General features: G+C 46.7%; 12 non-coding genes and 3 pseudogenes across 12 annotated transcripts; all 15 read right to left on the bottom strand.

The window, feature by feature from the left end:
- Positions 1–11080: 11080 nt before the first annotated feature.
- LOC123183614 (5S ribosomal RNA) lies at positions 11081–11199 on the bottom strand. The gene has a single exon (XR_006492676.1). It is a non-coding gene; the product is annotated as a 5S ribosomal RNA (ribosomal RNA).
- Positions 11200–11527: 328 nt separating this feature from the next.
- Positions 11528–11646, bottom strand: LOC123183514 (5S ribosomal RNA). Its single transcript, XR_006492579.1, has one exon. It is a non-coding gene; the product is annotated as a 5S ribosomal RNA (ribosomal RNA).
- Positions 11647–11975: 329 nt separating this feature from the next.
- On the bottom strand, positions 11976–12094 carry LOC123183500 (5S ribosomal RNA). The gene has a single exon (XR_006492565.1). It is a non-coding gene; the product is annotated as a 5S ribosomal RNA (ribosomal RNA).
- Positions 12095–12407: 313 nt separating this feature from the next.
- Positions 12408–12526, bottom strand: LOC123183501 (5S ribosomal RNA). Its single transcript, XR_006492566.1, has one exon. It is a non-coding gene; the product is annotated as a 5S ribosomal RNA (ribosomal RNA).
- A 326-nt stretch (positions 12527–12852) lies between these two features.
- On the bottom strand, positions 12853–12971 carry LOC123183647 (5S ribosomal RNA). Its single transcript, XR_006492707.1, has one exon. It is a non-coding gene; the product is annotated as a 5S ribosomal RNA (ribosomal RNA).
- A 329-nt stretch (positions 12972–13300) lies between these two features.
- Positions 13301–13419, bottom strand: LOC123183578 (5S ribosomal RNA). The gene has a single exon (XR_006492642.1). It is a non-coding gene; the product is annotated as a 5S ribosomal RNA (ribosomal RNA).
- Positions 13420–13718: 299 nt separating this feature from the next.
- Positions 13719–13837, bottom strand: LOC123183485 (5S ribosomal RNA). The gene has a single exon (XR_006492551.1). It is a non-coding gene; the product is annotated as a 5S ribosomal RNA (ribosomal RNA).
- A 312-nt stretch (positions 13838–14149) lies between these two features.
- LOC123183686 (uncharacterized) lies at positions 14150–14251 on the bottom strand (annotated as a pseudogene).
- A 320-nt stretch (positions 14252–14571) lies between these two features.
- On the bottom strand, positions 14572–14690 carry LOC123183599 (5S ribosomal RNA). The gene has a single exon (XR_006492662.1). It is a non-coding gene; the product is annotated as a 5S ribosomal RNA (ribosomal RNA).
- Positions 14691–15001: 311 nt separating this feature from the next.
- On the bottom strand, positions 15002–15103 carry LOC123183694 (uncharacterized; annotated as a pseudogene).
- Positions 15104–15430: 327 nt separating this feature from the next.
- On the bottom strand, positions 15431–15549 carry LOC123183540 (5S ribosomal RNA). Its single transcript, XR_006492604.1, has one exon. It is a non-coding gene; the product is annotated as a 5S ribosomal RNA (ribosomal RNA).
- A 311-nt stretch (positions 15550–15860) lies between these two features.
- Positions 15861–15962, bottom strand: LOC123183690 (uncharacterized; annotated as a pseudogene).
- A 328-nt stretch (positions 15963–16290) lies between these two features.
- Positions 16291–16409, bottom strand: LOC123183641 (5S ribosomal RNA). Its single transcript, XR_006492701.1, has one exon. It is a non-coding gene; the product is annotated as a 5S ribosomal RNA (ribosomal RNA).
- Positions 16410–16738: 329 nt separating this feature from the next.
- On the bottom strand, positions 16739–16857 carry LOC123183610 (5S ribosomal RNA). The gene has a single exon (XR_006492672.1). It is a non-coding gene; the product is annotated as a 5S ribosomal RNA (ribosomal RNA).
- A 328-nt stretch (positions 16858–17185) lies between these two features.
- LOC123183674 (5S ribosomal RNA) lies at positions 17186–17304 on the bottom strand. Its single transcript, XR_006492730.1, has one exon. It is a non-coding gene; the product is annotated as a 5S ribosomal RNA (ribosomal RNA).
- Between the last annotated feature and the right edge of the window lie 5199 nt (positions 17305–22503).

Raw genomic sequence — 22503 nt, 5'->3', positions numbered from 1 at the left:
GCCAATGAAGAGAAACGACGGAAACAGTGAAGATTTTGCAAAGTTGAAGAATATGAACAACTGAGGAATTTCAAAACTGAGGAAAAACTCAAATTGAAGATTTTCAACTTTTGTGGTGGCGTGACCCACCGTATAAGAATGATGATTTCAGACACCGCGTACAATTGTCGTAGGGTTCTGAGTATCAAATTCTTCATTAATTTCTTCACACTTAGAGTGTTATTCTTCATTGATTGAAGAAAAACGTTTCTTCATGTGTTGCACATCTAAGTCATCAATTTTGCATAAGTGTTAGGATGAGTGTCCTTTTCAAAGAACATTCAAAGATTTTAAGATATTTAGCTCACACCGCAACTTGCTAAATCTCTTCTCATCCAAGGGCTTTGTGAAGATATCGGCTAGCTGTTCTTCAGTCTTCACATGCTCAATAGAAATGTCGCCCTTCAACACATGATCGCGAAGAAAATGATGACGAATCTGAATGTGCTTTGTCTTCGAGTGCTGAACTAGGTTGTGAGCAAACTTGATGGCACTCTCATTGTCACAGAATAGAGGCACATTCTTCACATTTACGGCGTAGTCCTTGAGAGTTTGCTTCATCCACAGCAATTGAGCACAGCAAGAACCAGCAGCAATGTACTCAGCTTCAGCAGTAGACAGTGATACGCAGTTCTGTTTCTTCGAGGACCAACAGACCAATGATCGTCCGAGGAAATGACATGTACCAGATGTTGACTTGCGATCCACACGATCACCAGCATAGTCAGAGTCAGAATATCCAACGAGATCAAAAGCCGAGCCCTTGGGGTACCATAATCCTAGTGTTGGTGTGTGAGCTAGATATCGAAGAATATGCTTCACAGCCTTATGGTGTGATTCCTTCGGTGTAGCTTGAAATCGGGCACACATGCAAACACTAAGCATAATATCTGGCCTAGATGCACATAAGTACAATAAATAACCAATCATGGAGCGGTATACCTTTTGATCGAAGTCAATACCATTTTCATCAGTGCACAGATGGCCATTTGTGGGCATAGGAATTTTGATGCCTTTGCAATCTTGCATGTCGAATTTCCTCAGTACATCCTTGAGGTATTTCTCCTGAGATATGAATATGCCATTGCGCTGTTGACGAATTTGAAGACCTAAGAAGAATTTCAACTCTCCCATCATAGACATTTGATATTCTTCACTCATCATATAGGCAAATTCATCACTATAACGTTGGTCAGTACAGCCAAAGATGATGTCATCAACATATATTTGGCATACAAACAATTCATCATCATATGATTTAGTGAAAAGAGTAGGGTCGAGTGAACCGGGTTTGAAGCCTTTCTTCATGAGGAATTCCTTCAAAGTATCATACCACGCCCGAGGGGCCTGCTTGAGGCCATAGAGGGCCTTATTTAGTCTGAAGACTTTGTCAGGATGCTTAGGATCTTCAAAACCTGGGGATTGAGCAACATATACTTCTTCCTCAAGCTTACCATTGAGGAATGCACTTTTCACATCCATTTGATATAAAGTGATATCATGATGGTTAGCATAAGCAAGTAATATGCGAATAGCTTCAAGTCTAGCAACAGGTGCAAAAGTGTCATCGAAATCAATTCCATCAACCTGTGTGTAGCCTTGAGCTACTAGCCGTGCCTTATTCCTCACCACAAGGCCATTTTCATCTTGCTTGTTGCGGTAGATCCACTTTGTGGCAATGATATTGTGTTTGCGAGGATCTTGACGATTGACCAGTTCCCAAACGTTGTTGAGCTCAAACTGATGTAATTCTTCTTGCATGGCCTGAATCCACTCAGGCTCCAGAAATGCTTCATCTACCTTAGTGGGCTCTGAGATAGGGACAAAAGCATAGTGCCCACAAAAGTTAGATAAATGTGAAGCTTTTGAGCGTGTGAGACGACCTGGTGCTTCAATGTCATCGATGATCTTCTCAACTTGCACTTCTTTTGCAACACGAGGATGAGTAGGTTGTCATCGAGGAATTTGATTAGCATTTTCTTCAGCACCATTTTCTTCAGCAATTTCTTCAGGTGCATTAGCTCGACGTTCTTCATGTTCTGGAATGAATTCTTCAGCAGATTCTTCTGTAGGAATGACATCCTCAGTAGCCTTGAACTTGATAGTTTCCTCAGGTGCTGGTTCATCTATCACAGAGGGTAGGTGCTCTCTTTGCGAGCCATTAGTTTCATCGAACCGCACATCTACAGTTTCCACAACCTTGTGAAGAACGGTGTTGAAGACTCTGTAGGTGTGCGAGTCCTTTCCGTAACCAAGCATAAAACCTTCATGTGCTTTCGGTGCAAATTTAGCATTGTGATGAGGATTTCTAATCCAACATTTAGCACCGAAGACTTTGAAATAACTCACATTGGGTTTCTTGTCAGTGAGGAGTTCATAGGCAGTCCTCTTGTAGAATTTGTGAAGATATACCCTGTTGATGATGTGGCACGCAATATAAATTGCCTCAATCCAGAAGTGACGAGGCGTCTTGTACTCATCAAGCATAGTGCGAGCCATCTCAACAAGAGTTCTGTTCTTGCGCTCCACGACGCCATTTTGCTGAGGAGTGTAAGGAGCAGATAACTCATGAGTAATACCAAGTTCATCAAGATAGTCATCAAGACCAGAATTCTTGAACTCAGTTCCATTGTCACTTCTGATGTGCTTGATATTCACACCAAAGTTGGTTGAAGCCCTAGAGGAAAATCGTTTGAAGACTTCCTGCACTTCATGTTTGTAAGTAACAATGTGTACCCATGTGTAACGAGAGTAATCATCAACAATAACAAGCCCATAGAGAGATGCGTCATTTGTGACAGCTGAGTAATGGTTAGGACCAAAGAGGTCCATGTGAAGCAATTCGAATGGTCGAGTAGTGGTCATGATAGTCTTCGCTGGATGCTTAGCCTTGGTCATCTTTCCAGCTTCACAAGCTCCACATAGGTGATCCTTGAGGAATTTGACATTCTCAATGCCAATGACATGCTTCTTCTTCGCAAGCGTGTGCAAATTCCTCATGCCTGCATGACCAAGTCGTCGATGCCATAGCCATCCTTCTGAAGCTTTTGCAAGTAGGCACACGGCTGGTTGCGGTCCTGTAGAGAAATCAACAATATACAAGTCTCCTCTCCTAAAGCCTTCGAAGACTTTGGAATTGTCAGCTTCCATAACCACAACACAACGATACTTGCCAAAGACAACTACCATATCAAGATCACAAAGCATTGAGACAGACATGAGGTTGTATCCTAAGGACTCGACAAGCATGACTTTGTCCATGTGTCGATCCTTTGTGATCGCAACCTTACCTAGACCCAATACCCGACTTTTGCCTTTGTTAGCGAAGATGATATGCTTCAGATGCGATGGTGATAAGGGAGCATTAATCAATAGATTATTGTCACCAGTCATGTGATTTGTACATCCACTATCGAGGACCCACTCAGTGGCTTTGGGTTGATCATCCTGCAAATGAATTAGTCCAGCTTACGAACTTCATATACTTCGTCAGTGAAGAATATGACATCAATTCATCAGATCAATTTCATCAAGCAATAGAACAGATAAAGCAGTATGAGGATGTGAGAAATTAAAGTTCATTTCTTCATGATTAGCCTGCGTCCTTTCAGGCACACTTCAGGTCTCCAGCAAATTCTTCAAACGTTCAAGTACGTCTGGAGACCTGACCCTGCAGAAGAGATTAGTTCTTTTTCTTCACCACCCACATCTGAAGGGGTGGCAAAGAGTTCATCACTCTGTGAGCTCCATATGAGAAAGGTGGCATAGAAGCCAATTTGTTTCGTTTCACATAAGAGAAGTTAGGGTAAGCATATGAATAAGCAGAGAAATTCTTCAAGGACTTATGAACATAATGGTTAGAAGAATAATGCTCATATTTATAGCCCTTGGCTCTTCCCTGCGAAACAGAGTTGTTAGCACGATTATGTTCATATGAGGACTTTGATCCTTTTGAGGAATTTGATCCACGTGAGGAATTTGGTCCGTATGAGGACTTGGATCCATATGAAGAATTTGGTCCATATGAAGAATTTGATCTCGGGTTCCTATTCTTCACAGGTGGTGTCATGAGGACATTCACCTGAAGACTTTCAAGGCACCTTTTGGGAACCCAGATTTTCTTCATAGGATAACCGTTCCTGCAGTTAGTGCCAACATATCTAGCAAATACTTCACCATTCTGATTTTTAAACAGTTTATAGTTGGAGTCAAATGACTCATCAGAAGAATGAGAAGATTCACTTGTAAAGCCAGATAAATTAGATGGATCAACTGGAGGTCCCTTTGCAGCAACCCATGAGGTTTTGGGGTACTGCTCAGGCTTCCAATATGTACCATCAGCATTGAGTTTCCTCTCAATGGCAATACCCTCTTTCCTAGGGTTCTTGTTGAGGATCTACTTTTTAAGCACATCACAAAGAGTCTGATGCCCTTTGAGGCTTTTGTACATGCCTGTCATGTACAACTCCTTCAGCCCTGCATCGTCAGTGATACTAGTAATGTCCTCAGATGAGGAATTAGTGATAGCAGAGACAGTTGAAGAATTTGTAGCATTAGAAGCATTTGAACATTTAGGTGAATAATTAGCAGATTCACGTTCAATGCATTTCAAACATGGAGGAACAAATTCTTTCTGAGCAGCTGATTTGTTGAGCAAGTAATGAATCGCGCTCCTTCTGAAGATCTTCATAACTCACTCTTAGCTTCTCAAGATCTTGCTTTCTTTGAAGAAATTCATAAGAAAGCTTCTCATGATCAGATAAGAGAGTGTTATGATGACTTTGAAGGTTGTCAAACTTAGACTGAAGTCTCTGAAGATTTTCAGTCATGGTTTTAGTGCGATCCATTTCTTCACCCAACATATCATCACTCTTGTCTAGCATGTTTTGAACCTTTTCCAAGGCCTTTTGTTGTTTAGTGGCAATACAAACAAGCTTGGTATAGCTAGGTCCAAAATCATCATCAGATTCATCATCACTAGACTCGGATGAGGAACATTCGGTTACCTTGGCACCTTTTGCCATGAGGCATGGTGCAGAAGATGATGGTTCAGGTTTGAAAGTCATCGTTTTGAGTGATTCCTTGAAATCCTCAAACCAGGGATCATGACAAGTTCGATGACCTTCATAGACGTCAGAGATTCGGTCCCAGATAAGCTTCGCATTGCAAAGATGCATAATGCGCCTGAATTCATCTCTGGATAGGCAGGAACAGATGATATCCTTCGCCATGATGTCAAGTCGAGTGTACTTGCGAATATCATCAGTGTCTGCCATCTTGCATAGATCGTTAAGACCAATCTCAGTGACGGTCCATAGCTCGCTGTTCATTGCCATGAGGCGTTTCCTCATCATGGCCTTCCACTTGGGATAATCATGACCGTCAAAGATGGGGCATGTCACTTTCTTCATACCTGCGGTCGACATAACTAAAACTCTAGGCGGTTAAACCAAAATCACACAGAACAAGGGAGTACCTAGCTCTGATACCAATTGAAAGTGCGTTATATCGACTAGAGGGGGGGTGAATAGGTGATTTTTATGAATTCTTCACTGAGGAATTTGCGGGTGAGGAAATTCCTTAGCGAAGAACTACTTGCAGCGGAATAAGTACTCAAAAGTATGCATAGCAGAACACAAGCATAGTCATCATGATGAAATGAAAACAAGTACAGAGTACAGAAAGCGTAAACACAGGATAACACAGGATGAAGACAAACAGACTGAGGAAATTGAACTGAGGAAATTGAGAATGTCTTCAGTCAAAGTCTTCAAACACAGATATGAACAATTGCACAACACAGGAATGAGGAAATGAAAGAGTTGAGGAAATAGAACCAGTTGGCTTGGTGAAGACAATGATTTGGTAGACCAGTTCCAACTGTTGTCTCAGTTGTACATCTGGTTGGAGCGGCTAGGTATATAAACTTGAGGACACACAGTCCCGGACACCCAGTCCTGAACACACAGTCCAGGACACCTAGTCCTCACCGTATTCTCCTTGAGCTAAGGTCACACAGACCTCGCCCAATCACTCGTGGTAAGTCTTCAGGTGACTTCCGAACCTTCACAAACTCGGTCACTCGGCGATCCACAATTTCCTCTTGGATCCTCTAGACCATGACGCCTAACCGTCTGGAAGAAGCACAGTCTTCAAAGGTAACAAGCGTCGGATCCATGCAGGATCAATCTCTTCAGTGATGCTCAATCACTTTGGGTTTGTAGGTGTTTGGGTTTGGGGTTTTTCCTCACTTGATGATTTTCGCTCAAAGTCCTCGGAGGATGGGATGCTCTCAAATGACAAGTGTCAGTTTCTCTCAGAGCAGCCAACCAGCTAGTGGTTGTAGGGGGCGACTATTTATAGCCTAGGGAGCAGCCCGCATGATAAGACATAAATGCCCTTCAATGATATGACCGTTAGGTGGGTAGATATTTTGGGACAGCTGGCGCATAGCACAGCAACGGTCGGAAATTTGAGGTTCAAATTCCTCATGGCTATCATGTTCCTCACTGTGTAGGCAATCCGCACTGGCGAATTCCTAACTCCTCAGTCAGAACAAATTCCTCAGAGACCAGAAGAACTTCGTCTCTGTCACTGAAGAATATGACTGAACTGTATGAGATTTCCAATGGCTTCACTCGAAGGGATTGGTAGGTGTAGGATTTTGAGTTGAGCATCACATGGAAATTTTTCCTTAGCATTTCCTCGACCCCCTTTAACAGTACGGTGTTTCCTATGACTCAAGAAAGAGAAAATGAAACTACGAAAACAAAAGTCTTCACGCTTCATATTCCTCAAATGAATACCAAGTCTTCAAGGTCACACCGATTTCTTCACTTTCAAAGTCTTCAGAAAGTCTTCAGAAATCCAAAGTCTTCAGTGAAAGAACTTCATTTTTAGGGGTCGACTTTCACAGTAATTATCAAACTTCTCATAGACTTATAGATCTGTGTACACTCACAAACGCATTAGTCCCTTAACCTATAAGTCTTCAATACACCAAAATCACTAAGGGGCACTAGATGCACTTACAATCTCCCCCTTTTTGGTGATTGATGACAATATAGGTTAAGTTTTCAACGGGGATAAACATATGAAGTGTAAATACTGATATTGAGGAATTTGATTGCAAGATATAGAAGAACTCCCCCTGAAGATGTGCATAGTGAGGAATTTGCTTTTGAAGCAATGCACACTTGAAGAGTTGAATCATGGAGATCTCCCCCTATATCTTGTAATTCATACACGCATTTGACATAATATATGAAGAATTTGAAATGCATGATGAAATATGGTGACTAATGTAATTCAGTATGCGTGCAATAACATTAACGAGGAATAAGCATGCAAAAGAAACAACAAAAGTATCAGGCCACCATAGAGTTTTAAGTTTACAACTCGATCCAACAAAGTCATCAGAAGAACGAGAGTTGTAACTTAGAGAAAAAAACGCCCATATAAGATAGACCCGCTTGAAGACTAACTCAAATTTCTCCCCCTTTGTCATCAAATGACCAAAAGGGTCAAAAATGAGGACTAACGCCCCTGAAGAATATCAAGGTGATGAAGGAGCGTCAGGATTGTTGGGGTCGGTTGTTGGAGTAGGGCCTGCCGCAGTGTCGTCCAAATCTTCATTTTCATCAGTGTCACGTGATGAAGAATAGGAGCTGGCCACCAAGGAAGGAACCTTGACCTTCTTGTACTTCTTCGGAGGAGGTGCAGCCCAGTCAAGATCGTCCTTGAGACCCATTGTCTTCAGATCTTCTTCACTATAGACTTGAGACAGAACAACCCAGGTGCGGTTGAGGATTTCATGAAGGTAGTAGTGGTTTTTCTTCACTGCATTGTGGATAGCAGTCATGTTGTGAAGAATTGAACCAAACTAACGCTTGACGCATTTATGATTGCGGTCAACCTTCTGGTGCTGTGATTGCTGCTCTGCTCCCCGAAAGGATTAATGCCATCCGCGCTTAAACCAAACCATACGTTCCTTTGGTCACCTGCAAACTCAGCCTAGTACTTTCTCTTGATTTTTCTCCACTGCGACCCGTCAGCGGGTGCTCTCAACTTCCCGTCTTTCTTACGGCCCTCTCTGTGCCATCGCATCAACTTGGCATGCTCTTCATTTCTGAACAGACGTTTCAACTGTGGTATTATAGGAGCATACCACATCACCTTCGCAGGAACCCTCTTCCTGGGGGGCTCGCCGTCAACATCACCAGGGTCATCTCGTCTGATCTTATACCACAATGCACCGCATACCGGGCATGCGTTCAAATCCTCGTACGCACCACGGTAGAGGATGCAGTCATTAGGGCATGCATGTATCTTCTGCACCTCCAATCCTAGAGGGCATACGACCTTCTTTGCTGAGTACATACTGTCGGGCAATTCGTTATCCTTTGGAAGCTTCTTCTTCAATATTTTCAGTAGCTTCTCAACTCCTTTGTCAGGCACAACATTCTCTGCCTTCCACTACAGCAATTCCAGTACGGTACCGAGCTTTGTGTTGCCATCTTCGCAATTGGGGTACAACCCTTTTTGTGATCCTCTAACATGCGATCGAACTTTAGCTTCTCCTTTTGACTTTTGCACTGTGTCCTTGCATCAACAATGACCCGGCGGAGATCATCATCATCGGGCACATCGTCTGGTTCTTGATCTTGATCTTCAGCAGCTTCCCCCGTTGCAGCATCACCGTATTCAGGGGGCACATAGTTGTCATCGTCCTCTTCTTCTTCGCTGTCTTCCATCATAACCCCTATTTCTCCGTGCTTCGTCCAAACATTATAGTGTGGCATGAAACCCTTATAAAGCAGGCGGGTGTGAAGGATTTTCCGGTCAGAGTAAGACTTCGTATTCCCACAACTAGGGCATGGACAACTGTTGGTGGGAACGACACCTATGGGGTCACTGGGATCCCTTCTACGGTCGGCGGGCGCGGGGTTGTGCAAAGAGCAGGTCTGACAGGAAGCACACGGGTCGTTTACCTAGGTTCGGGCCGCGAGGATGCGTAATACCCTAGTCCTGCTTTGGTGTGTATTTCAGAGTGTTCTTGAGCTCTCGAACTAGCTACGGTGACTGCGTAGTTCCAAAGAGCCGAGTCCTTCTCCTGGTCGCCTTGGGCCTCCTTTTATAGGAAAAAGGGGTTGCCACAGTGGCACACAGGAGGTGGAAAGGTCTACAGTTGATAATCCTATCCTATGGAACCATAGGACAAACACATTTAATGCACTGCCGACATGTCCCCCTTCCTTTATCGGGGACGGCAAGGAAGCACGTCCCAGCTGTCGCCGCTTTGCCTGGCCTTGACACGCGTCCGAGCTTGACGAGGCGTCGCGGTGCCACGTTGGCTGGATGCTGGGTTGGCGCGGTGGTGGAGCCTTCTTGAAGGGTCGCATGCCACCACGCAGGTGCTTGCTGAGTCGGTGTAGAGGCCGCCCGTCGCCACGCGGGTGCCTGCCCAGCTGGCTGAGCTAGCAGCTGCTTGGGGACAGTGGTGGAGTCTTAGCTGGTGCGGGCCTGGCTGTGGCCCCGCTGATGCCCTCGGCAAGGGTCTTGCCGGGGGCCCAGCAAGGGTCTTGCCGTGGCGTTGCAGTCGTCCCCAGCAAGGCGCTTGCCGGGGGTCTTGTGGATTTCCTCGGCTAGGATCCCGCCGAGGGTCATCGTCTTCTGATCCTCATCTGATCTTGTGTGTTTATGATCTTGACAAAGATCTGCATGCCACCACGGTGGTGCCTCCCGAGCCCTGGTTCAAATGTAGTTGTTTACGGTGTTTGGAACCCTTGGGCCCAAGGGTGGCTCGCTCTGCTAGCGTTGGGCAAGTTGCCCCAGCAAAGCTCTTGCCGGGGCCGCGGAGGCCGCCCTGGCAAGGGTCTTGCCGGGGGAGGCCACCTCGCCCTCTTGCTCTTTGTGTTTCTGATCTTGGCGTTGTCTTGGTTGTCTTGTGCTTCGGCTTCTCTCCGGCTTCCCTCCTCTGCCCTGCTAGGTGTGGCCGCGGTGCGTGGCTCTGATTGCCCATGCACAAGTAAAGGGGTCAAAAGGAGAGCCCCTACTTTTGTACACCGACAACAACACATAAAACCATTCTTCTTGTTTGCCTCAGCCACTTCGAGAAAATTATGCACGCCCTTAACGTACCCGGAGGTGTGTCTGTCACCATACATCCATTGCCGGTTCATCTGCATGCATTATATATAATTAGACAAGTATCTATCTAAAGTAAGAATTCTTTTCTTTCAAAAAGAAGATAAGAACAAGAGGCTCACCACGGTGGTGCCGGCAACGAGATCGGCGCGGGCGATCGACGGCAGTGAAGACGGGGACAGGACGTGACGGACAACTAAACCTATGCAAATCTCGGGGAAAATGGAGCTTGGAGGTCGAGCTTCAAGAGGAGAAAGCTTAACTAGTGTGGCTCGGGCATTTCATCGAACACCTCATGTGCATGGGAGGTGAGCTAGAGCACCCAAATGCCCTCCCCTCGCCGGCCAGAAAAAACAGAACACTGTGGAGTGCTCTGCTGCGGCGATGAGGTATATATAGGCAACTCATTTGTCCCGGTTCGTGGTTGGAACCGGGACTAAAGCCCACCCTTCTGTCCCGGTTCGAGACACGAACCGGGAATAATGTATGTGGGCCAGGAGCGAGGCCTATTGGTCCCAGTTCGTGCCAGGAACCGGGACAAATGGGTCGAGACCAACCGGGACCAATGCCCACGAGGCCCCGGCCGGCCCCTTGGGCTCACGAACCGGAACGTATGCCCCCATGGGTCCCGGTTCGTGACTGAACCGGGAATAATGAGCTGGCCAGGCCCCAACCAAAGCCCTGTTTCTACTAGTGACGGTTTCCACCCCTCCCTCTCCACTGCATCGGCGCCTATTTACCACGGTTTGACCCCTTTCAGAACGCGCTTGCCGCACGACAACGCCGTCGCTAGACGCGTGAATAATGAGCAGTGAGCTAAAACTTACCGCAAACGTGGTAAATATATGCCGCAGACGATCGTTTTATTTGCATGCGGCGCAAAAACATTAAAGAGGGAATGCAACACAAGGACTTCCCAAGAGGTCACCCATCCTAGTACTACTCTCATCCAAGCACGCTTAACTTTAGAGTTCTGATGGGATCTGGTGATTTAGTGCTGGTATGATCACATCCTACATGTTACCCCGTTTTCGTCCCTTATGCTTGCCCCTCCCACCTACACTACAAAGAAAATTGTACATTGCTTTGGCCGCTCCCTCTCAACTACGTAGACGACTTTACCACGGTTTACACCCCTCCCTCTCAACCGCACCAGCGCATATTTACCATGGTTTCGACCACTTTTAGAACGTGATTGCCACGCCACAACGCCGCCGCTACACGCGTGAATAACGAGCAATGAGCTAAAACTTACCGCAAATGTGAAAAATAATAAAACATGGTAAATATATGCCGGGCACGTGCGTCTTATTTTGCACGCGACGCAAAAAAAAATAAAAAGTGAATGCAACACAAGGACTTCCCAGGTGGTCACCCATCCTAGTACTACTCTCGCCCAAGCACGCTTAATTTTGGAGTTCTGATGGGATCCAGTGCTTTAGTGCTGGTATGATCGCATCCGACATGTTGCCCCCGTCTTCGTCCCTTATGCTTGCCCCTCCCAGCTCCACTACAAAGACGATTGTACATTGCTTTGGCCGCTCCCGCTCAACTACGAAGACGAGTTTACCACGGTTTCCACCCCTCCCTCTCAGCCGCAACAACGCCTAGTTACCACTGTTTCGACCCCTTTCAGAACGCGCTTGCCGCGCAACAACGCCGCCGCCAGACGCGTGAATAAGGAGCACCCAGCTAAAACTTACCACAAACACGGAAAATAATAAAACGTGGTAAATATACGCCGCACACGTACGCTTTGTTTTGCACGCGGCGCAAAAAAAATTAAAAAGGGAATGCAACACGAGGACATCCCAAGAGGTCACCCATCCTAGTACTACTCTCGCCCAAGCACACTTAACTTCGGAGTTCTGATGGGATCCGGTGCTTTAGTGCTGGTATGATTGCATCCGACATGTCACCCCCGTCTTCGTCCCTTGTGCTTGCCCCTCCCAGCTCCACTACAAAGACGATTGTGCATTGCTTTGGCCGCTCCCGCTCAACTACGGAGACGAGTTTACCAAGGTTTCCACCCCTCCCTCTCTACCGCACCAGCGCCTATTTACCACTGTTTCGACCCCTTTCAGAACGCGGTTGCCGCGCAACAACGCCGCCGCTAGACGCGTGAATAATCAGCACCCAGCTAAAACTTACCACAAACATGGTAAATATATGCCGCACACGTGCGCATTGTTTTGCACGCGGCGCAAAAAAAAATTAAAAATGGAATGCAACACGAGAACTTACCAGGAGGTCATCCATCCTAGTACTACTCTCGCCCAAGCACGCTTAACTTCGGAGTTCTGATGGGATCCGGTGCTTTAGTGCTGGTATGATTGCATCCGAAATGTTACTCCGTCTTCGTCCCTTATGCTTGCCCTCCCAGCTCCACTAAAAAGACGAATGTACATTGCTTTGGCTGCTCCCGCTCAACTACAGAGACGAGTTTACCACAGTTTCCACCCCTCCCTCTGAACCGCACCAACGCGTATTTACCACTATTTCGACCCCTTTTAGAACGTGGTTGCCGCGCCACAGCGCCGCCGCTAGACGCGTGAATAATGAGCACCCAGCTAAAACTTATCGCAAACGTGGAAAATATAAAACGTGTTAAATATACGCCGCACACGTGCGCTTTATTTGGCACGCGGCGCAAAGAAAATTAAAAAGGGAATGCAACACGAGGACTTCCCAGGAGGTCACCCAACCTAGTACTACTCTCACCCAAGCATGCTTAACTTCACAGTTCTGATGGGATCCGGTGCTTTAGTGCTGGTATGATCACATCCTACATGTTACCCCCGTCTTCGTCCCTTAAGCTTGCCCCTCCCAGCTCCACTACAAAGATGATTGTACATTGCTTTGGCCGCTCCCGCTCAACTACTGAGATGAGTTTACCATGGTTTCCACCCCTCCCTCTCAACCGCACCAGCGCCTATTTACCACTATTTCGACCCCTTTTAGAACGCGCTTGCCGCACCATAACGCCGCTGGTAGACGCGTGAATAATGAGCACCCAGCTAAAACTTACCGCACACATGGAAAATAATAAAACGTGGTAAATATACGGCACACACGTGCGCTTTGTTTTGCACGCGGCGCAAACGAAATTAAAAAGGGAATTCAACACGAGGACTTCCCAGGAGGTCACCCATCCTAGTACTACTCTCGCCCAAGCATGCTTAACTTCAGAGTTCTGATGGGATCCGGTGCTTTAGTGCTGGTATGATCGCATCCAACATGTTACCCCAGTCTTCGTCCCTTATGCTTGCCCTCCCAGCTCCACTACAAAGACGATTCTACATTGCTTTGGCCGTTCCCGCTCAACTACGGAGACGAGTTTACCACGCTTTCCACCCCTCCCTCTCAACCGCACCAGCGCCTATTTACCACTGTTTCGACCCCGTTCAGAACGCGCTTGCCGCGCCACAACGCCGCCGCTACACGCGTGTATAACGAGCAATGAGCTAAAACTTACCGCAAACGTGAAAAAAATAAAACGTAGTAAATATATACCGCGCACGTGCGTTTGTAAGGGAATGCAACCCGAGGACTTCCCAGGAGGTCACCCATCCTAGTACTACTCTCGCCCAAGCAAGCTTAACTTCGGAGTTCTGATGGGATCCGGTGCTTTAGTGCTGGTATGATCGCATCCGACATGTTACCCCCGGCTTCGTCCCTCATGCTTGCCCCTCCCAGCTCCACCACAAAGACGACTGTATATTGCTTTGGCCGCTCCCGCTCAACTACGGAGACCAGTTTACCACGGTTTCCACCCCTCCCTCTCAACCACACCAGCGCCTATTTATCACTGTTTTGACCCCTTTCAGAACGCGCTTGCCGCGCCACAACGCCGCCGCTAGACACGTGAATATTGAGCACCCAGCTAAAACTTACCGCAAACGTGGTAAATGTACGCCGCACACGTGCGCTTTCTTTTGCACGTGGCGCAAAAAAAATTAAAAAGGGGATGCAACACGAGGACTTCCTAGTACCACTCTCGCCCAAGCACGCTTAACTTCGGAGTTCTGACGGGATCCGGTGCTTTAGTGCTGGTATGGTCGCATCAGACATGTTACCCCCGTCTTCGTCCCTTATGCTTGCCCCTCCCAGCTCCACTACAAAGACGATTGTACATTGCTTTGGCCGCTCCCGCTCAACTACGGAGACGAGTTTACCACGGTTTCCATCCCTCCCTCTCAACCGCAGCAGCCCCTATTTACTACAGTTTCGACCCCTTTCAGAGCGTGCTTGCCGTGCCACAACGTCGCCGCTAGAGGCGGGAATAATGAGCACCCAGCTAAAACTTACCGCAAATGTGGAAAATAATAAAACGTGGTAAATATACGCCGCACACGTGCGTGCATGAGGCGCAAAAAAATTAAAAAGGGAATGCAACACGAGGACTTCCCAGGAGGTCATCCATCCTAGTACTACTGTCGACCAAGCACGCTTAACTTCGGAGTTCCGATGGGATCCGGTGCTTTAGTGCTGGTATGATCGCATCCGACATGTTACCCCCGTCTTCGTCCCTTATGCTTGCCTCTCCCAACTCCACTACAAAGACGATTGTACATTGGTTTGGCCGCTCCCGCTCAACTACGGAGACGAGTTTACCACGGTTTCCACCCCTCCCTCTCAACCACACTAGCACCTATTTACCACTGTTTCGACCCCTTTCAGAACACTCTTGCCGCGCCACAACGCTGCCACTAGACGCGTGAATATTGAGCACCCAGCTAAAACTTACCGCAAACTTGGTAAATATATGCCGCACACGTGCACTTTGTTTTGCACGCGGCACAAAAAAATTAAAAAGTGAATGCAACACGAGGACTTCCTAGTACCACTCTCGCCCAAGTACGCTTAACTTTGGAGTTCTGACGGGATCCGGTGCTTTAGCGCTGGTATGGTCGCATCAGACATGTTACCCCCGTCTTCGTCCCTTCTGCTTGCCCCTCCCTGCTCCACTACAAAGACGATTGTACATTGCTTTGGCCGCTCCCGCTCAACTACGGAGACGAGTTTACCACGGTTTCCACCCATCCGTCTCAACCGCACCAGCCCTTATTTACTACTGTTTCAACCCTTTCAAAGCGCGCTTGCCGCGCCACAACGTCGCCGCTAGAGGCGGGAATAATGAGCACCCAGCTAAAACTTACCGCAAATGTGGAAAATAATAAAACGTGGTAAATATACGCCGCACACGTGCGTTTTGTTTTGCACGAGGCGCAAAAAAATTAAAAAGGGAACGCAACACGAGGACTTCCCAGGAGGTCATCCATCCTAGTACTACTCTCGACCAAGCACGCTTAACTTCGGAGTTCTGATGAGATCCGGTGCTTTAGTGCTGGTATGATCGCATCCGACATGTTACCGCCGTCTTCGTCCCTTATGCTTGCCTCTCCTAACTCCACTACAAAGACGATTGTACATTGGTTTGGCCGCTCCCGCTCAACTACGGAGACGAGTTTACCACGGTTTCCACCCCTCCCTCTCAACCGGACTAGCGCCTATTTACCACTGTTTCGACCCCTTTCAGAACACTCTTGCCGCGCCACAACGCCGCCACTAGACGCGTGAATAATGAGCACCCAGCTAAAACTTACCACAAACGTGGTAAATATACGCCGCACACGTGCGCTTTGTTTTGCACGCGGCGCAAAAAAATTAAAAAGTGAATGCAACACGAGGACTTCCTAGTACTACTCTCGCCCAAGCACGCTTAACTTCGGAGTTCTGACGGGATCCGGTGCTTTACTGCTGGTATGGTCGCATCAGACATCTTACCCCCGTCTTCGTCCCTTATGCTTGCCCCTCCCAGCTCCACTACAAAGACGATTGTACATTGCTTTGGCCGCTCCCGCTCAACTACGGAGACGAGTTTACCACGGTTTCCACCCCTCCCTTTCAACCGCACCAGCGCCTATTTACCACTGTTTTGACCCCTTTAAGAACGCGCATGCCGCGCCACAACATCGCCGCTAGAGGTGGGAAAAATGAGCACCCAGCTAAAACTTACCGCAAATGTGGAGAATAATAAAACATGGTAAATATACGCCGCACACGTGCGCTTTGTTTTGCACGCGGCGCAAAAAAATTAAAAAGGGAATGCAACACGAGGACTTCCCAGGAGGTCATCCATTCTTGTACTACTCTCGACCAAGCATGCTTAACTTTGGAGTTCTGATGGGATCCGGTGCTTTAGTGCTGGTATGATCGCATCCAACATGTTACCCCCGTCTTCGTGCCTTATGCTTGACCCTCCCAACTCCACTAAAAAGTACATTGTACATTGCTTTGGCCGCTCCCGCTCAACTACGGAGACGAGTTTACCACGGTTTCCACCCGTCCCTCTCAACCGCACCAGCGCCTATTTACCACTGTTTCGACCCCTTTCAGAACACTCTTGCCGCGCCACAACGCCGCCGCTAGACGCGTGAATAATGAGCACCCAACTAAAACTTACCGCAAACGTGGAAAATAATGAAACGTGGTAAATATACGCCGCACATGTGCGGTTTGTTTTGCATGCGGTGCAAAAAAAATTGAAAGGGGAATGCAACACGAGGACTTCCCAGGAGGTCATCCATCCTAGTACTACTCTCGCCCAAGCACGCTTAACTTCGGAATTCTAATGGGATCCGGTCCTTTAGTGCTGGTATGATCGCATCTGACATGTTACCCCCGTCTTCGTCCCTTATGCTTGCCCCTCCGAGGTCCACTACGAAGACGATTGTACATTGTTTTGGTCGCACCCGCTCAACTACGGGGACGAGTTTACCACGGTTTCCACCCCTCCCTCTTAACCGCACCAGCGCCTATTTACCACTGTTTCGACCCCTTTCAGAACACGCTTGCCGCGCCACAACGCCGCCGCTAGACGCGTGAATAATAACCACCCAACTAAAACTTACCGCAAATGTGGAAAATAGTAAAACATAGTAAATATACGCCGCACACGTGCGCTTTGTTTTGCACGCGGCGCAAAAAAATTAAAAAGGGAATACAACACCAGGACTTCCCAGGAGGTCACCCATCCTAGTACTACTCTCGCCCAAGCACGCTTAGCTTCGGAGTTCTAATTGCATCTGGTGCTTTAGTGCTGGTATGATCGCATCGAACATGTTACCCCTGCCTTCGTCCCTTATGCTGGCTGATACGTCTCCGTCGTATCTACTTTTCCAAACACTTTTGCCCTTGTTTTGGACTCTAACTTGCATGATTTGAATGGAACTAACCCGGACTGACGCTGTTTTCAGCAGAATTGCCATGGTGTTATTTATGTGCAGAAACAAAAGTTCTCGGAATGACCTGAAACTCCACGGAACTTATTTTTGGAAAATATTAAAAATACTGGAAGAAGAATCCACGTCAGGGGGGCCTCCACCTGTCCACAAGGGTGGGGGGCGCGCTTGCCCCCCTGGGCGCGCCCCCCTGCCTCATGGGCCCCCTGTTGCTCCACCGACCTCAACTCCAACTCCATATATTCGTGTTTAGGGAGAAAAAAATAAGAGAGAAGGATTCATCGTGTTTTACGATACGGAGCCACCACCAAGCCCTAAAACCTCTCGGGAGGGCTGATCTGGAGTCCGTTCGGGGCTCTGGAGATTGGAATCCGTCGCCGTCGTCATCATCAACCATCCTCCATCACCAATTTCATGATGCTCACCGCCGTGCATGAGTACTTCCATCGTAGGCTTGCTGGACGGTGATGGGTTGGATGAGATTTATCATGTAATCGAGTTAGTTTTGTTAGGGTTTGATCCCTAGTATCCACTATGTTCTGAGATTGATGTTGCTATGACTTTGCTATGCTTAATGCTTGTCACTAGGGCCCGAGTGCCATGATTTCAGATCTGAACCTATTATGTTTTCATGAATATATGTGAGTTCTTGATCCTATCTTGCAAGTCTATAGTCACCTACTATGTGTTATGATCCGGCAACCCCGAAGTGACAATAATCGGGACCACTCCCGGTGATGACCATAGTTTGAGGAGTTCATGTATTCACTATGTGTTAATGCTTTGGTCCAGTACTCTATTAAAAGGAGGCCTTAATATCCCTTAGTTTCCGCTAGGACCCCGCTGCCACGGGAGGGTAGGACAAAATGTCAAGCAAGTTCTTTTCCATAAGCACGTATGACTACAAAAAAATACACTTCCGTGATGATACGTGTTTGCCACAGTAGGTCGCGTTTTTTGTCATGCATGTACATCCATGACGATTTTATGACCGAATCAAGATAGTCATACCTGTGCTGTCATAGAAGTGTTCCATGACATTACCAAAATTATCATCACGGAAGTGTGCACTTCCATGACGATAAATCGCGCGTCACAGAAGTGCTTTCGTCAAGGGTGACCGGCACGTGGCATCCACCGTAACGGAACGCCGTTAAGCTATCGGGTCGGGTTTTGGATCCGATAACCCGTTAACAGCCCCGACCAATGGGGATTTTCCATGTGTAAAATCATCATTGGCTGGAGGAAACACGTGTCGACTCATCGTTGGTGCAGATGTCATCCACTCATTGGATAGAAGGCGCCTATGATACATCGACACGTGGCACGGCCCAACAGAGGCCCATTCATGTGAAAAGGCCGGCCCGTTTGACTTGGTCAAAAGGTGGCGGGCCGGCCCATGGAAAGCCTGTTAACGGCCTGTTCGCATATAGCCCATTTACAACCCGCTAACCCAAGGCCCGTTACGCCCTATCCGAATTAGGCCCAGTAGCCTCATTTGGGCCATCCAATATGATTCCATCCCGTTTTCACTTCTGGCCCATGTATGGCCCATGACGTCTTTCGGCCCATATGAGGCCCTATGTAACTCTTGGCCTATTAACGGCCCCTGGTGAAACTGGCCCGTAATGAACGATGTATCACTTTACACCCATTAACGGCCCGTGGTGAAACTGGCCTGTAATGAACAGTGTATCACTTTATACCCATTAACGGCCCGTTATTCCGTTGGGCCGTTTCCAGCCCATGTTATCTTTCGGCCTTCTCAGAGCCCATTTATTCTTGGGCTCATTTCCAGCATTCGTTTACTTACGGCCCGTTACTGTCATTTTCTGCTTGTGGGCCAAATTCAGCCCGTGGTTACAGTCGGCCCGTTTGTGGTCCGTTAATACGTTGGGCCGTTTTCACATCGTCATCAAATACGGCCTATTAACGATGGCCCGTTATGGTTGGCCCATGAACGGACGATTCCAACTCTAGCCCGTTTACGGCCATAATGCGGCCTGTTATTGGCCCATGTTTGGCCAATCGATCATACGACCCGTATAAGGCCCATTGATGATACGACCCGTAGAAGGCCCATTGTTTCTACGGCCCGTAGAAGGCCCATTGTTTCTACGGCCCGTAGAAGGCCTACTGTTTCTACGGCCCGTAGAAGGCCCACTGTTTCTATGGCCCATAGGAGGCCCAGTGTCACTACAGTAAATATTAGCCCATGGTTATTGTGGCGTAGTTTTAAAAAATAGGTTATTGTAGCCACTAGCAAACCGTGGAAAAAGAACTGCACTGACTACAAGGAAAGAAATAAACAAGACAACAAGGAAATAAATAAGCAAGCAACTTATGCTAGGCTATCACGGCTATTACACATATTACATCCACTGGGCATCAAAGTTCGCCACCAGTGCAAATATAGGGAACAAAGCAGCATATAAACGCCGCAGCAAAACAAGTCCAGAACTGAAACCACTTCAGAAGAGTTCAAGAAACAATATCCCGGGTACCCAAAATGCTGGCAAGATGCTTCGCAAGCTTATTAACTTTCTCTTGTTTGACGCTTAAATCCTCCAGCGTTTGCTGTTGCACAAGAAAGTACGCATCTGAATTCTGCAGGGACTTCCTCAGTCCTTCGGCTTCTTGCCGCAGCACAGCTGACTGATGCCTTTTAGCTTGTGGCTGAGACTGAAGAAGCCGAAGTGATTCAGGCAGCGAGTTCGAAGAGCTTGTGCCAGCGGTACTGGCCAGTAACTCGAACACTTCATCAACACAGGACTGTGGGGTTTTCTCACTGTCTACAAGATCGTTGTTATCACCTTTCTTGGAGACCAATAGGGTTGTCTCACTATCTTGAACCTTATCTGCATTACTTTCTCTACCATTGCATAGTGGGGTGCTCTTCTCCAATATTCTGTTTGCATACTACAAGAGAAACAAGCAGACACATCACAGGTTTAGCTTGTAGTATACGGAACTCATTTTGGTAAACCGGTTCAGTAGTAAGGTGGACAGGATAACAACATGAAACAAACATATATCTATGTACTATGGTCACTGTATTGTCCATATCATTCTAGTTTATGTTCCCTAATCAAGATAGAGACACAGTTCAACTCATATATTTTTAAGACACATCAGCATAGACAGAATATAAGTGTGAGAAACTACACAACATTGGCAGCACTTGTAATATGCATCACACGAGAACATAACTGTTTATACAACTTAAACTGAAATCAACATAGAGCAAGAAGTTAGGACAGCAATCCAGTTAAAGAAATAGGTTTAAAACATACCTGTTGCGCCATTGGAGTTTCAATTGGTCCTTCAAATTCGAAAGTAGTTGGTATGAGTAAATATAGTGATGCAACAACAAAGGAGTATGGACCATAGCTACGGAATCTGACCTGAGAACAGTTGCTCTTCTGCTTTAATCGTGGAGTTTGGGTTAGCTGTGGTGGTCTTCGTGCTTTGGGCACTGCAGTAGCTTTACAAACTGCTCGTGTGGGGGTACTCTGTGGTGGACATGGTGCTTTGTCAACTATAAGTGGGTTACTATCCGCTAGGGTTGCGGTTAGATGGGTTGTAGCTGGTTCTCTACCAAACGGTGTAAGTGTGCAATCTGGAAGAGTCTCGATTATGTGTGGTGGGGCTAGTTTGTGGGCCAATACAACCATGGTTCTATCCGCATCGACGGGTAGCATTGCCTTTTGTGAAGAACGGGTTTTTGCTCCCTTAGATACTGCCATCACCCCCTCCAATTCAAATGGCTGATAAACAAGAAAAGAAATTGAACGTACATACATTGTATGATAGACAGATGTGGTAATTCACATATATGTTGTCTAACCAAACAGGACAGGATGACACAATTTCACATATATGATGCCTAACTAAACAGGATAGCATGACACAGTTTCAGATATATGATGGATAACTTAACAGGATATAATGGCATAATTCAACATATGATGAGTACCTAAACAGGATGGCATGACAAAACTGTATGATGTCTTTCTAAAATAGGTTGGGATGAAATAATTCACATACATGTTGTCTAAGTATACAGGATGGCATGATATAATTGACACAATTGATTCATATACTAAGCAGCTGGCACTCGCATGTATGATCTCTAAACTAAGCAGATAGAATTCAATATTGTGCATATGATGTCTAAACTAAGCAATGCAAGACACCATATGCATCATATGAGAAATATAAACATTGCAACTTAGAGCATACACCTCAGGTGGGATATAGGACGGGTCATCTGTCTCTGAATACTCCTCTGAGGAGCTCCCTGTAACCATCGAGATATATGCTTCAACAGGTACCATTGCCTGCTCTAAAGACCTTGTTTTCACTCCAGGTTTTTCCGTAACCGACTCAAATGGCTGATACAGAAGAGTAGTTCAATATACACAGATTGTCAACAAATGGAATACGTAATGGAAAAAAGATGGCATGAGATAATTCACATATATGATGCCTGGCTCCATGGCGGTGCATAATTCACATATATGATAACTGGCTAAAAAACATGGCATTGCATAATTCACATATCTGATATAGAAAGCAAACGGGAGGCATTCACACAAAGCATGTCTAATCTAAGCAGATGGAATGGCAATGCAAGACACCATATGCATGATATGACCAATATAACCCAGCCAAGTTAGAGCATGCACCTCGGGGGGGGGGGATACGACTGGTCATCTCTCTCTGAATCCTCCTCTGAGGAGCTATCTGTAACCAGCAAGAAATCTGCATCGACAGGTAGCACTGGCTGCTCAGAAGACCTTGTTTTCACTCCAGATTTTCCCATGACCGACTCAAATGGCTGATGCACAGGAAGAGTAGATGAATGTATAAACATTGTTGACAAATGGAATACATTATGGAAAAAATATGGCACAATACAATTCACATATACGATGACTGGCTAAACAGGATGGCATTGCATGATTCACGTATATGATGCCTGGCTAAAGAAGATGGCATTGCATAATTCCCATATACTCCCTCCGTTCCTAAATATTTATCTTTTTAGAGATTTCAAATGGACTACCACATA

Source organism: Triticum aestivum, chromosome 1D, assembly GCF_018294505.1.
Source record: "Triticum aestivum cultivar Chinese Spring chromosome 1D, IWGSC CS RefSeq v2.1, whole genome shotgun sequence".
Taxonomy (NCBI): Eukaryota; Viridiplantae; Streptophyta; class Magnoliopsida; order Poales; family Poaceae; genus Triticum; species Triticum aestivum.
Note: the sequence above shows the minus strand (reverse complement) of the source record. Positions and strands in the feature narration are given on the sequence as shown.